We start from the raw sequence: 14,668 nt of genomic DNA, 5'->3' as shown, positions 1-14,668 counted from the left end.
GAAAACATTAAAGGGAAAAAATATTAAGAAATTAGAAAACAATCATAAAACCGCATAATTAACAAGAGGGGGTAAATGAGAAATAGTTATGAGGAATATATGTGCATAGATAGATATAAGATTTATTGTATAGAAATTAAGTACATTGAAAGTGTAATATGTATAGAAAAATATAGTATAAATTACCATATTAGTAGATGAAGAGTGTGTGTGTAAAGTTATACATGTATAGATAAAAAGTGGTAATGGAGGCTTACCGATGTGAAATGTTGCAAAGATGATATTGTGTTTTAAAAAATGGAAAAAAAACTGTTTAATAAAAACATTTTAAAAGAAAAATGATGTTATCGTTTGAAGCAAAAAAAACATTTTGCTCACCTGTTGGCAGGAATTATGTTACTTAATTTGACCAAGCCCCTAAATCGTATTTCATTTTATGCATTAGTTAGAACAGGGCAAACTTTGTGGTTGTCAGAAATCTCACTTAGCATTTGGGAGAAGTCCTTAATTTTGCAAAATGGACAAGGCTACTACCACACCCCTAAAAACAGATCAGTTTGGGGGCCAGATTTTAAGGTTTCTTTGTTTTATTAATATGCTTATTTGACGGATTTCAGGTATTTTCCTTATCAAAGTAACTAGCTATTTCAGTAGTCAATGACAAAGAGGCCTCGGAAGTCATATAATGGGGGATGGTGGAGTAAACAGCAATTTTGAACTTTAAAAAAAATCAAATAATTAAATGGAAACATTAAAAAGAAAGGACAGTTCAATGGTAGAATTTATAATTTTCAGGCAAATGTATACTCTTCTATGAAAGGCGAAACTTTACCTTATATAGCCTTCAGTTCTTTGTCTCCTGGAAATGAATTCAGTTTAAGAAATCTGTTTCTGCTTTTCAGTTCCTTTCTCCACTTTGCAACAGTGAAGACTTGGTGTTTAAACAGGCCTTAATTGCTAGATTCTCCTATTTTTCCCCCCTCCAGCCTATACCAGGAAAGCCAGTGGCCATTGCTTTCCCTTCTAAAGGCAAGTCTACATATTTTAACAGCAGCCAGGATTGTATACGCCCAATACTGGAAAAAGGGAGGAAACCTCTACTGATTATAATATGCTCAAAAGAAATTCTGGAATGTGCAGAGATGGATAGGTTAACCCTAAAAATCAAAGAAAAAGAAGACGGAATATTGTATGACATGGGAACTTTTTTACAATGGCTAGGTGATAGATATAAAGCAGTGATGGTGAACCTTTTTGGCACTGAGTGCCAAAGCTGGAACATGTATGCATGTGTGAATGCCAGAGTCCCAGTGCACACATGTGCACTAGCCAGCTGGTTTCTGGCATGCTTGCTGGCCAACTGGTCATGCATGCTAGAGGACTGGAAATCCGAAAACCAGCTGGCCACTGCACATATGCCTGTTGGCTTTTTTTACTATTTTCAGGCTGCCAAAACAGCCTGGAAAATGTCCTGGAAAATGGCTCCAAACCAGCCTGAAAATGCCCCAAAACCTGACCTGAAAATGCCCCCAAAATGGGCCTGATTTGGGGGCATTTTTCAGGCTGTTTTCCAGCACTCCAGTGCCTGCAAAGACCAACTGGCAACAGCACACATGCCCATAGAGAGGGTACTGTGTGCCACCTTTGGCATGTGTGCCATAGGTTCGCCATCACAGATATAGAGGTTAGCTGAGTGGATTTATGTGAAAATGTGGACTACGTGGGAAAGAAAAACTGATTAGTAAATACTTGATGGCTATACAATTGATGTCAATATGGAAGATAGTATATTTTTAAGAACTATCAATATGATCAATATATGTTTGTATGCTGATATGATTACGATGATTATGATGATATGTTTATAGGTTGATACCTAGAAACACACTCTTCAATATAGAAATGGAATTTGTGATAGAAAAACTATAAAAAGTATTAAAACTTCAAGGCAAGTCTTTGAGGAGGGGTAAAAAATGTGAAAAGAAAAGGAGAATAATAGCTGCAATTTCATTGCTCTTTCAGTTGCCAAGGCTAGGAGGGAAAGACTTGATCAATTTTACCCCATTAAAGGGGAAAAAAGCAAAATAAATCAAAATGAAGATCCAGCCACCATTTCACAATTCACCTCTAATGCATGAAAAGAAACAACAACAAAGATGTGGCCAGCATTTCACAATTCTATTTACTGAAAAATTTATTTTACTTGAAGTAATATATAAAGAAGAATCCAAATCAGTGGTAGGTTGCCAATATTTTACTATTGGTTGGGGCGCGCTTGTGCGCACACTCATGATGCCTTTGCACATGTGCAGAAGCTTCTGCACATGTGCAGAATGGACTAGGGTGGTGGGGCGGAGCCTCCCACCCTCACTATTACCCGTTCATCTGATCTGGCTGAACTGTGAGCAAACCCACCTCTAGTCCAAAGAATCCAGGTTTTCATGTAAGGAAGTACAGCAATGCAGCATCCCAGTATGAGAAGACCATCAAAGATGGAGGATGGACACTGTTGGCAGGATTGTCATGTCTAGGGGAGAGATGATAGCAGTATTCCAATATTTGAAGGACTCCTAAAGCTGGGCGCTCAAGCTATTTTCCAAGCACCAGAAGGCAAGACAAGAAACAATGGATGGCGAGAAAACAATTTAGAGCTAAGGAGAAATTCCCTTACAGTGAGAGCAAAAAACCAATGAAATAGCTTGCCTTCAGAAGTTGGGAGTGCTCCATTACTGGAGGTTAAAAAAAAAAAGACTGGACAGCCATTTGTCTGAAATGGTATAGTCTCTGGCTCGAGCAGGAGGTTGGACTGGAAGACCTCCTAGTCCCTTCCAATTCTGTTATTTTATGATTCTAGGAATGAAGGGGACATACGTATCTGTCAAGGCACACCCGAGCAAAGTAGAATGGAGACATTTGCAGAAACAGAATGAAGCTGAGCAAGCAGACCAAAGTCTCCTGCTTTTGCATAGGGGACTGGAGGCTAAAACAGATGATGAATGGTGCAGGAACTGGGGTATGTCTAGTTTGATTAAAAGAAGGACTAGGGGAGACATGATAGCAGTGCTCCAATATCTCAGGGTTGCCACAAAGAAAAGGCAGTCAAGCTATTCTCCAAAGCACCTGAGGGCAGGACGAGAAGCAGTGGGTGGAAAGTAATCAAGGAGAGAAGCAACCTAGAACTAAGGAGAAATTTCCTGACAGTTAGAACAATTAATCATGGAACAACTTGACTCCAGAAGTTGTGAATGCTCCAACACTGGAGGTTTTTAAGAAGAGAGTGCACAACGTGGCACGACATAACCACGAACGTAAAAAGCACGCCGACAACACCGCGGCACTAAAACCGCGATGTCAAAAGCGCGCCGACAACACCGCGCCGACAACACCGCGCCGACAGAAGCGCGATTTAACTTAAGGTAAGTTTAGGGTTAGGGTTAGGGTTAGGGTTAGGGTTAGGGTTAGGTTTAGGGTAGGTTTAGGGTAGGTTTAGAGTTAGGTTTAGCGTTAGGTTTAGGGTTATTTTTAGGGTTATGTTACAGCGCGCTTCTGTCGGCGCGCTGTTGTCGGCGCGCTGTTGTCGCGCGGTTTTTGACAGTGCGGTTTGTCACCGTGCTTTAGTCACACGAGCTTTAGTCTACTGAGGTTTTGTGGTGGAACCATTGCACAATCATTTTTCTAAGCAGTGGGTTGGACTAGAAGACCTCCAAGGTCCCTTCCAATTCTGTTATTCTATTCTTTCATGTGGAAAGAGAAAAAAATATTACCTTTCAAGTGGAACTAAAAATCCTGGGCAGTAGTTACTCTCCCCGTCAGCTAAGGAGTGGATTGAGGATGACAACACTCATCTCTGCTCTCCCACAATGGTAATGGCACGTTCTCATGCTGGCATCAGCAGAAGGAAGTGTGGATCAGCTCCTAGTCATTGGTGCTCGGTTTGCGTTAGATAAATAGAAAGGTCAACCACAAAAAGCTTCAGCAGCCATGTCCCAAAGGGGCTTTTCTCAAGAGGCAACTGCGGTTTTCCTTTGAAGACATTTCACTTCTCATCCAAGAAGCTTCTTCAGCTCTGACTGGGCAATGGAAGCATTTATACTCCTTGAAGAAAGCTGGACATTTGCATTCTTTTAGAGGGTTGTTAAGTCACCTGGAGGTTTATCTATGTCATAAGGGTCACTTGAGTGGTGCAAATGGGTGTGGAGCCTTCTTGGAACTGTTGAAAGGACTGTGTTGTAGACTGGAGATAGGCGGTGTTGTATCCCTCCTCCTCTGTTGAGAGAGGACTGTTCAATTTTGACATAGATGGTCTCTTTGAACCCTACATGGTAGAGAAACTCCATAGACCTTCAACAGCCATAAAAATAAAAGAGACTGAAAAGTGACACCAAGATGCACCCACGTTTTACACATGTAAGGTAAAGGTTCCCCGGCACATGTGTGGTACTCATTTCCGACTCTGGGGATGGTGCTCATCTATATTTCAATGCCAAGAAGCCAGTGCTGTCCAAAGACATATCCATGGTCATGTGGCAGGCATGATTAAAAGCCGAAGATGCACAGAGCACTGTTACCTTCCACCAAAGGCGGTTCCTATTTTCTACTTCCATTTTTACATGCTTTCGAACTGCTAGGTTGGCAGAAACTGGGACGAGTAACAGGAGCTCACTCCGTTACATGGCGCTAGGGATTCAAAGCGCTGAACTGCCGACCTTTCTGATCGACAAGCTCAGGATCTTAGCCACTGAGCCACCACATCCTTTTTATACATATACATATTCCCAATTGCTAGAACATCATCGTTCTTTTTCAGATTTCTTTAGCAAGATTTGCTTGGAGATTAAATCAACTGCCTCTTCTCTTACCCAAATCACTAGGAATGGAGAAAGTTGAGTTTCCACCATGTCCCTGGAACAGTGTTTCTCACCAACCTCAGCAACTTGAAGACCTGTGGACTTCAACTCTTAGAATTCCCTAGTCAGCATGAAGTCCATATTTGGTATTTGGTATTTGTTTATTTGTATGCCGCCCTTTTCCCTGGGGGGACTCAGGGCGGCTCACAATCCAAGAGGGGGAAAGACAAACTTTTACATATAAGACAATACATGATTAAAACGCAACATTCATACCATTCGGGCGGGTTACAATCTTTAGCCCCAGGCCTGATGGGATAGCCAGATTCTAAGGGCTGTGCGGAAGGTCTGGAGGGTGGTGAGGGTATGAATCTCCACGGGGAGATCGTTCCATTGGGTCGGGGCTACCACCGAGAAGGCTCTCCTCCGTGTGGTGGCCAGTCGGCATTGGCCAGCGGATGGAACTCGGAGGAGGCCTAAACGATGAGATCTGATGGGTCGTGTGGAGGTGATCGGCAGTAAGTGGTCTCTCAAGTCCACCTACAGGCCTTAAAGTTGCTGAGATGCATGAGAAACACTGCCCCAAAGTAATAGAATTAAGTGGGATACTGTCTGGTGGGGAGATGGCTAGAAATATTCAGCTACTTGCAGTGCAGGAATAGCCAATGTTGTCCCCTAGCACAAGTGACAACTACTTCTGAATGACACTCCTTCTTCCTCTCCTCTTGTAGCATTTGGACTTCAACACATAACAACGTAGTAAGATTCCTGGTTATTTGGAAAGGTCTAGAAGTAGATCTAGAATAAAAAGTTTACAAGAATGCTTTCTTTCACTTAGCATCCAAGAACTAGGAACAAAGTAAGGTTCTACATTTAGGCAAGAAAAACAAAATGCACAGGTACAGTATAGGTCACCAACTGGTAGTCCATGGATCACTGGTGGGAGAAAATTTTGGTGGTCTGCAGAAAAATTATTTGCATTTTTGCACTAAATACTATTTATCTTTTTTACAAAATTCTTATCAGTGGTCCGCAAGATTTAAAATTATGAATTTAGTGGTTCCTGAAGTCCAAAAGGTTGATGACCCCTGAAATAGGTGGTACTTTGCTCAATAGTAGTAACTGTGAGAGGGATATTGGAGTTCCAGTGGACAATCATTTAAATAGGAGCCAGTCGTGTGCAGCAGTGGCCAAAAAAGCCAACACAGTTCTAGGCTGCATAAACAGAGGGATAGAATCAAGATCACGTGAAATGTTAATACCACTTTATAATGCCTTGGTAAGGCCTCACTTGGAATACTGCATTCAGTTTTGGTCACCATGATGTAAAAAAGATGTGGAGACTCTAGAAAGAGTGCAGAGAAGAGCAACAAAGATAATTAGGGGATTGGAGGCTAAAACATATGAAGAATGGTTGCAGGAACTGGGTATGTCTAGTTTAATGAAAAGAAGGACTAGGGGAGACATGATAGCAGTGTTCCAATGTCTCAAGGGTTGCCATAGAGAAGAGGGAGTCAGGCTATTCTCCAAAGTACCTGAGGGTAGAACAAGGAGCAATAGGTGGAAATTAATCAAGGAGAGAAGCAACCTAGAACTAAGGAGAGATTTCCTGACAGTTGGAACAATTAATCAGTGGAACAACTTGCTCCAGAAGTTGTGAATGCTCCAACACTGGAGGTTTTTAAGAAGAGATTGCACAATAGTTTTTCTAAGCAGGGGGGTTGGACTAGAAGACCTCCAAGGTCCCTTCCAATTCTGTTATTCTATTCTTTCATGTGGAAAGGGGGGAAAAATTACCTTTCAAGTGGAACTAAAAATCCTGGGCAGTAGTTACTCTCCCCGTCAGCTAAGGAGTGGATTGAGGATGACATCACTCATCTCTGCTCTCCCACAATGGTAAATGGCACGTTCTCATGCTGGCATCAGCAGAAGGAAGTGTGGATCAGCTCCTAGTCATTGGTGCTCGGTCACGTTAGATAGATAGAAAGGTCAACCACAAAAGCTTCAGCAGCCATGTCCCAAAGGGGCTTTTCTCAAGAGGCAACTGAGGTTTTCCTTTGAAGACATTTCACTTCTCATCCAAGAAGCTTCTTCAGCTCTCACTGGGGAATGGAAGCATTTATACTCCTTGAAGAAAGCTGGACATTTGCATTCTTTTAGAGGGTTGTTAAGTCACCTGGAGGTTTATCTATGTCATCAGGGTCACCTGAGTGGTGCAAATGGGTGTGGAGCCTTCTTGGAACTGTTGAAAGGACTGTGTTGTAGACTGGAGATAGGCGGTGTTGTATCCCTCCTCCTCTGTTGAGAGAGGACTGTTCAATTTTGACATAGATGGTCTCTTTGAACCAGTGTTCCAATGTCTCAAGGGTTGCCATAGAGAAGAGGGAGTCAGGTTATTCTCCAAAGTACCTGAGGGTAGGACAAGGAGCAATAGGTGGAAATTAATCAAGGAGAGAAGCAACCTAGAACTAAGGAGAGATTTCCTGACAGTTGGAACAATTAATCAGTGGAAAAATTTGCCTTCAGAAGTTGTAAATGCTGCAACACTGGAAGTTTTAAGAAGAGATTGGATAACCATTTGTCTGAAATGGTATAGGGTTCCCTGCCTAAGCAGGGACTTCTACTAGAAGACCTCCAAGGTCCCTTCCAACTCTGCTATTCTATTCTATTCTATTCGCTACTCACCAAAAGTCTAACACCGATTTTAGCTTGTCGATGCAACATCATATTTAACCACAAACATGCAATAAAGTTCTTTTTTAAATGTGTTTCATTTTAACTTCACATTGAAGGCAGACGATAGACTTAAAGTATCCTGTGCTAGGAATGCAAAGTCCAGAAAGTTTCAAACCCCAAGGCTCAGTATCAAAACATATTTTATGAAAATAAAAATTTCCTCTCGGTTAGATTTTTCAACCTAGGCATTAAAAGATCCCTTCATGAATGTTTACATTCAGTAAAACGTTTATCTTGGATGCAGCCCGCAGCAGGAAGGATCAGGTTCTCCATAGCATCTTCCCAAAGTAGACAAACAAACAGTATTTAAGTAAGTAAAACCTTAGAAAAATGCCTGCTGACATTTGATTTTCACACTCCCTGAGTATCAGACAAGACTCAGCAAGATTCTTTTTTTTTTAAACTGCCAAGGAAACTGAACCATCTCTTGGGCTCTTTTGGAAATAACAACTGTATGAAAATACAAATGGACTCCCAGCAAAGTTCTGCTATTGATTTACCTCTTTCACACTTAACTAGTTTAATATATATGTTTGACTCCGTTGATCTAGATGTTGCTGATGCTATAACTCACTCTCTCTCTCCCTCCCTCCCTCCTTATCTCTCTCTCCCTCCCTCCCTCTCTCCCTCCCTCCATCTCTCTCTCCCTCCCTCCATATCTTTCTCCCTTCCTTCCTCTTTCTCTCCCTCACTCTCACCCTCTCTCTCCCTCCCTCCCTCTCTATCCCTCCCTCCATCTCTCTCTCCCTCTCTCCTTCCCTCCCTCCCTCTTTCTCTCTCCCTCCCTCCCTCTCTCTCCCTCCATATCTCTCTCCCTCTCTCCCGCCCTCTCTCTCTCCCGTCCTCCCTCCATATCTTTCTCCCTTCCTTCCTCCCTCCCTCTCTCTCTCCCTCCCTCCATCACTCTCCCTCTCTCCCTCTCCCTCTCTCCTTCCCTCCCTTCCTCCTTCCCTCTTTCTCTCTCCCTCCCGCCCACTCTCTTTCTCTCCCTCCCTCTGTATCTCTCTCCCTCCCTCCCTCCCTCCCTCCATATCTCTCTCACACACACACACACACACACACATACACACAGACATGGACACATACACACACACACGGACACACAACCCTAGTCCCAAAGAGAACTTTGCAATCTTTGGTGAACCTCCACTTTACTTGAAAGTAACAAGACATGAGAATGCAAACACTTACAGACTGCGAAATGGGACACCTTGCCAAGCCAACTCGCCCCACAACAACTCACTGCAACAATTCAATTTAATTATTTAAAATAGTTTTTTAAAATATTCCATTCGCATTTTGTTTTGTCTGGCATCCTTTCTTCAACGATTCTGTTTCTCTATTTCTTCATTATTGTAACTCTTGTCCTGTGGTGAGTTGACTACGGCAAGTTAGCCATGGTGGATTGGCTGTGGACATGGCAAGTTGGCAGTGATGAGTTGTCATAGACCCCACAGACTGAAGGTATTCTTCATCTCACTCTATCAAAAGATAAGGCTGGGATTAATTAAAATATCAAACTTTCTTGTTTGACCCAATTCTGCTTTCCCCACCTCATCAAAACTTTCTAAAAAGATAAGCTTTGCTTGACCTGGCATGACTCCAGATGGCTTCATGAGCATATCCATGTTGTTTTCTCAGTACAGAAGAAGTTTGCTATTTCATGGTTCTGTGTTGGTTTCTTGATTTTCTGGTCTAATCTCCAGTCATGGCAAATGTGCTCTCCCAAATACTAATGCCACTTCCTGTAATCATGCCTCTTTAATATTTTGTTCCTATGCAATCTATTTACAGGTTATGTACAGAACTGATGGGGTTTTTTTTCCCAGTGAGATTTTGATGGTGCAGCCATTCTCATCTGCATGTGTGCTCAAATGCACAAAATCTAATACTCCTCTGCTCATAATAGAATCCCTTATGCCACCAGGCTTGAAAGTTTGGGCTCGGACAACCTGGAACTACGCCACCTATGGTCGGACTTAAGCATAGTACACAAAATTATCTGCTACAACTTCCTACCTGTCAATGACTACTTCAGCATCAACTTCAATAATACACGGGCAAACAATAGATACAAACTCAAGGTAAACCGCTCCAAACTCGATTGCAGAAAATACGACTTCAGCAACAGAGTGGTCAATGCCTGGAATGCTCTACCCGACTCCATTGTTACATCCTCAAACCCCCACAGCTTCAACCTCAAACTGTCTACCGTGGACCTCACCCCATTCCTAAGAGGTCCGTAAAGGGGGTGTGCATAAGCGCATCAGCGTGCCTACCATCCCTGTCCTATTGTCCCCACTTATTTGTACTCATTTCATTTTGTTCATGTACCTGTTTATACTTACACCTGTTATCTTGTACATGTTTGACAAACTAAATAAAATAAAAGAATTTAAAATAAATAAAAACAATACGTTTTTCACTGAGCATTTTCTCTAATTCCAAACAGGAAAGTTGCTGATTTTACAAGAGTTTACACAATCCCAAATAAGAGTAAAAGTCATCAACTCTTTTGATGTGTGATTTAACGGTTGAAGTGTTGGAACAGAAGCAGAGAAATCCAGCGTTGAAGCTCACTGATGATTTTAGATTAGTCTTTTTCTCACAATTACCGTTATAGAGGTGCTGGGAAAATAAAATTAAGGAGGAGCATAAAACCAATACATCATATATGTAGGGTGACCAGACATACCGATTTCAGTGTGACAAGCACGCTTTATAACAATTTTTCCCGTGTCCCTCCACCTTTTAAAAAAGTCCCGATTTTCTGGCTTCATGTTGAAAGCCCAGTGGATTTGCTTGAAAAATCCAAACCGGGGCAAGACAAAAGACATCCTGTCTAATCCAACTCTCTCTCTGTCTCAGTACTTTCATTGAAGATATTAAAATGTTAAAACAACAAAATGGACCTCCTCCCCCACGCGTGTGCGCCAGTCGCGTTCACCTCATTTTATAAGAAAAAAATGATCTAGTACCATAGAGCTGCAGGTAATGGCTAGAGAGGTCACCAGTGTTACTTCCTGGATTTTCCAGAGGGGAGGGGCATGGAGGTTGGAGGACTGCTCCAAAATGGTGGGAAAGTTTCTTTGAAACTTGGAGTTTCTGCCTGCTGGTAAGTGTGCTGGGTTTTTTTCTTTTATTTTTTAATGCATTTTAAAATAATGTAGGTTTTTAAAAATGTGCAGCTGCTGTTTTTTTATTCAAAACAATAAGTGATGTGCCATGGAAAAATCATTAAAAAAAAAAACCTGAAAGAACAAAAGGGTTTTTTTAGGGTATTTTCCTGATCAAAACTATAATTGTTTCTGCATGACACCCTTAATCACAAATAGCCAACTACACTTCATTCTAAATAGTTTTATTTCCTTTACTGTATGTGATTACTCAAGTCCAAAAACTGAGTTAATTGGATAAACTCAGCTCCACAATTTACTAAATATACAGTTACAGGAATTTCATGTATAGTATGCTGTCTCTTAGGGTTTATTGAACATAGGAGAATAATATGAGAGGGATTTGATGTAAAATAAGCTATTTTAATGAATTCAAAATCAACGCAGCAGACAAGACACGGGAGTGAACATAATACACACTTTAACAATATTTTTTTTTCTTTTAGCCATCAAATACTGCAGCAAGTGTGTCAGTAATAATAGCAAGACAGGCATAGGATTTTCCAGCCAGGTTAATTTTACTTTTTTATGGTTTTGATGTTGTATTTAATTTTATCTGTATTAGAAACTAGAGAGTACATACATAGAGTATGTAAAGGCATGAATACAGTAGAACCTCTGGTCACAACCATAATTTGTTCCATAACTTTGGTCGCAAACTGATTTGGTCATGAATCAAACCTAATTTTGGAAATTTGGCGCTTACAAAAAAAATGGTGCAGAAGGCGAAATCAGCAGCGGGGGGGGAGGGGGGAGAATGTGAATATTTTCGTCAGAAGCGTTCGTGACCAGAGGTTCTACTGTATAACATCTTCACTTAAGACTTAAGATTCACTTAAGATATAACATCTTCACTTAAGATTCACTTAAGAACTGTGGCAAGAAAGGTGGTATAGTGACCAAAGTTACAATGGCATTGAAAAAAGTGACTGATGACCATTTTTCACACTTAGCGACCATTTTCACACTTAGTGACCGTTGCAGCATCCTCATGGTCACGCGATCAAAATTTTGATGTTTGGCAACAGATTCGTATTTAGGATGGTTTCAGTGTCCTGGGGTCATATAATCACCTTTTGACAAAGTCAAATGGGGAAACCAGATTCACTTATGTTACTAACTTATCAGCTGCATTTATTCACTTAAGAACTGTGGCAAGAAAGGTGATATAGTGACCAAAGTTACAATGGCATTGAAAAAAGTGACTGATGACCATTTTTCACACTTAGCGACCGTTGCAGCATCCTCATGGTCACGTGATCAAAATTCAGATGTTTGGCAACAGTTACAATTTATATTTGTAAATTGTAGTTATGTTGAAATTAAAAAAAACATTACAATACTATTTTTGCGTTGTATGAAAATTTTTGTTGCTCCGTATAAAATTTTTAATCAAACCCCCCCCCCGGGTCAAAGGTGTCCCTCTTTACCAATCTGAAAATCTGGTCATCTTACATACATGTCACCTGGAGCACCTGGAGGAAAGTCTGTCCCTCTGCATAATAAATCAGCAAAATATTCATTGTGTGCAAGTACAAACACGATACAGGAAAAAAACACTTTTCTTAATTTTGGTTTATTGAGCAAGCAGAAGCATTTCGGATAATTTTTCTCAAGACAGCTGAGTCACAGCACAATTCATAGAAGAGAAGAGATGTTCAGCGGTAAGAGAGAGACACTTTCTGACGCACAAGTTCCTTCCAGGTATTGCAGTTGCTGGCAGTGTCGCCCTGAATATATGGGCAGTTATTGGGCAGTTCCCATTTCTAAGGCATTGTTCATCGTTTGGTTCTTCTATACGTCTAATTCTTTCAGACATCCTCTCACTTAGCAATTTGATATGACTGGAATGTTTATTTCTATTGTTACTTCCCCGTGTCTGCTTCCTCCACCTGAGTTTATTAGTAATCTTATAAAAAATAGCTTCTTAGAGAAGTATTGCTCCCTGGCAGGAAACCAAGGAGTAGATGATGAAAGTAACAGTGGCCAAACCAGGCTCCTGAGGCTGTAAAAAACTGAATAGTGCATAATTCTACTGTGGTCTTTCCCCCCAACTTAAATAACCTCTAAACCAGCAGTGTCTTTGAAGTCTCCATCTGCACATCAAATTCCAGTGTCAGGCCTGCATTTATATTCCTTTTAGAATTTTGGCCTGTCACACTTTCTCTTATTTCATTATGCTGTTTCTTTAAGTATAGTCAATGGGAGGGGGGATTTGAAGGAGTAGGATTTTGGAATGTATTGTTTTTCATACTTTGCTAGAAGCCAAGGTCATCCTTTGTCTCCACGCCAGTACACCTGACCGGAAGAAGCTGGGCATGGACGCCAGCGTGGAAGAAGGAGATTGGACCATGTGATGGATTGTGGGTGTGGGGACAAGATCATGAACTTTTAACTGGGTGGGATTCTGATGTAACTTCCAGAGTTGGGATCCCACAGCTATTGCCAACATGCCTGCTTTATTAAATTGGAACTTTAAGCATAGTTTTGCCTTCGATTCTGATTTGATTCTACATGGTATTTGGAATGCTGACATCATCCCAACTCTCATGATCTTGTCCCCACACCCACATTCCATCACATGGTCCAATCTCCTTCTTCCACGCTGACGTCCATGCCCAGCTTCTTCTGGTCAGGTGTACTGGTGTGGAGACAAAGAATGACCTTGGCTTCTAGCAAAGTATGAAAAACAATACATTCCAAAATCCTACTCCTTCTAATCCCTCCTCCCATTGACTATACTTAAAGAAACAGCATAATGAAATAAGAGAAAGTGTGACAGTCCAAAATTCTAAACGGAATATAAATGCAGGCCTGACATCCAGCAGTAAAACCCTAATCTTGAAATAAAAATCCAACAAAATAACCTTGTAAATCCCAGCCTCACATGTATCTTTAGGACAGGAGTGTAAAACTCAAGGTGCTTAGATCTGGCCTACGGGGCCGACCTGAAAATAGCAGGTGCCTCTGCTAGCAAAAAATGGGACAAGGGGGGCACACGCAGCCCACCTGTGACCCATTTTCCGCCTGGATGGCCTCCTGCATCACTCTGCCAGCAGAAATGGGGGGAAGGGGGTATGTGCAGCCCAGTGGTGGGTTTCCATTTTTTTATTACCGGTTCGCTCGTAAGCACAGTCGCATGTGTGTGCGATGCTTTTGCACATACGCAGAAGCATCCGGCAGGTGGGTGGAGCCTCCCGCTACCACTACTACTGGTTCGCCAGATTCAGGCTGAACCGGAAGTAACCCACCTCAGGTGCAGCCCCCCCCCCATGCCCCATTTTGGCTGGCAAAGTGCTGCAGGAGACCATCCAGGTCAAAAATGGGGAGCGGTGAGGGGTGTGCACATCCCCCCTCACGCCCTGTGTTGGTTTTGGCCAGCAGACTGCTGCACAAGGCGTCCTTCCCATCTGCCATCCATCCCATCTCCCCCACCCACCCTCCTGGCCCACGGCGGACAACTAATCTGGCCCTTGAAGAAATCCAGTTTGATATCCCTGCTACAGAGGAAGCAAAGGAGAATCGGAGTGACTCAATCAGAAATGTGGCATCGCAACACAAGGCCCATCCTTTCCAATATGCCTTGCAACCTGGCACACAAGACCCAATGGAGCTGTCAGCATGATATATCTTCCTTATTTTGATGAAAACAGCCTCAGCACGATGCTCACATATATGATACTGATGCCTCCTCCTTTCAATGCTATGCGGTGTTCTCCCACCTAAAATTATTAGATGCTGCCATCAAAATCTTGGTTGTCTGTCTTACCCTGTCCTGATGTAAACATCGTATTTATTCCCTAAGGTGCTTTTTCAAGAGGCAAATGGACTTTCTGGTTTTTCTTTGAAGCTTCCCTGAAGCTTTTTCAGCTCTGACTGGATGGTGGGGATTGGCAGGATTTATACTCC

Source organism: Thamnophis elegans, chromosome 6, assembly GCF_009769535.1.
Source record: "Thamnophis elegans isolate rThaEle1 chromosome 6, rThaEle1.pri, whole genome shotgun sequence".
Taxonomy (NCBI): Eukaryota; Metazoa; Chordata; class Lepidosauria; order Squamata; family Colubridae; genus Thamnophis; species Thamnophis elegans.
The sequence above is the reverse complement of the archived record's forward strand: the minus strand, read 5'-3'. Positions refer to the sequence as shown.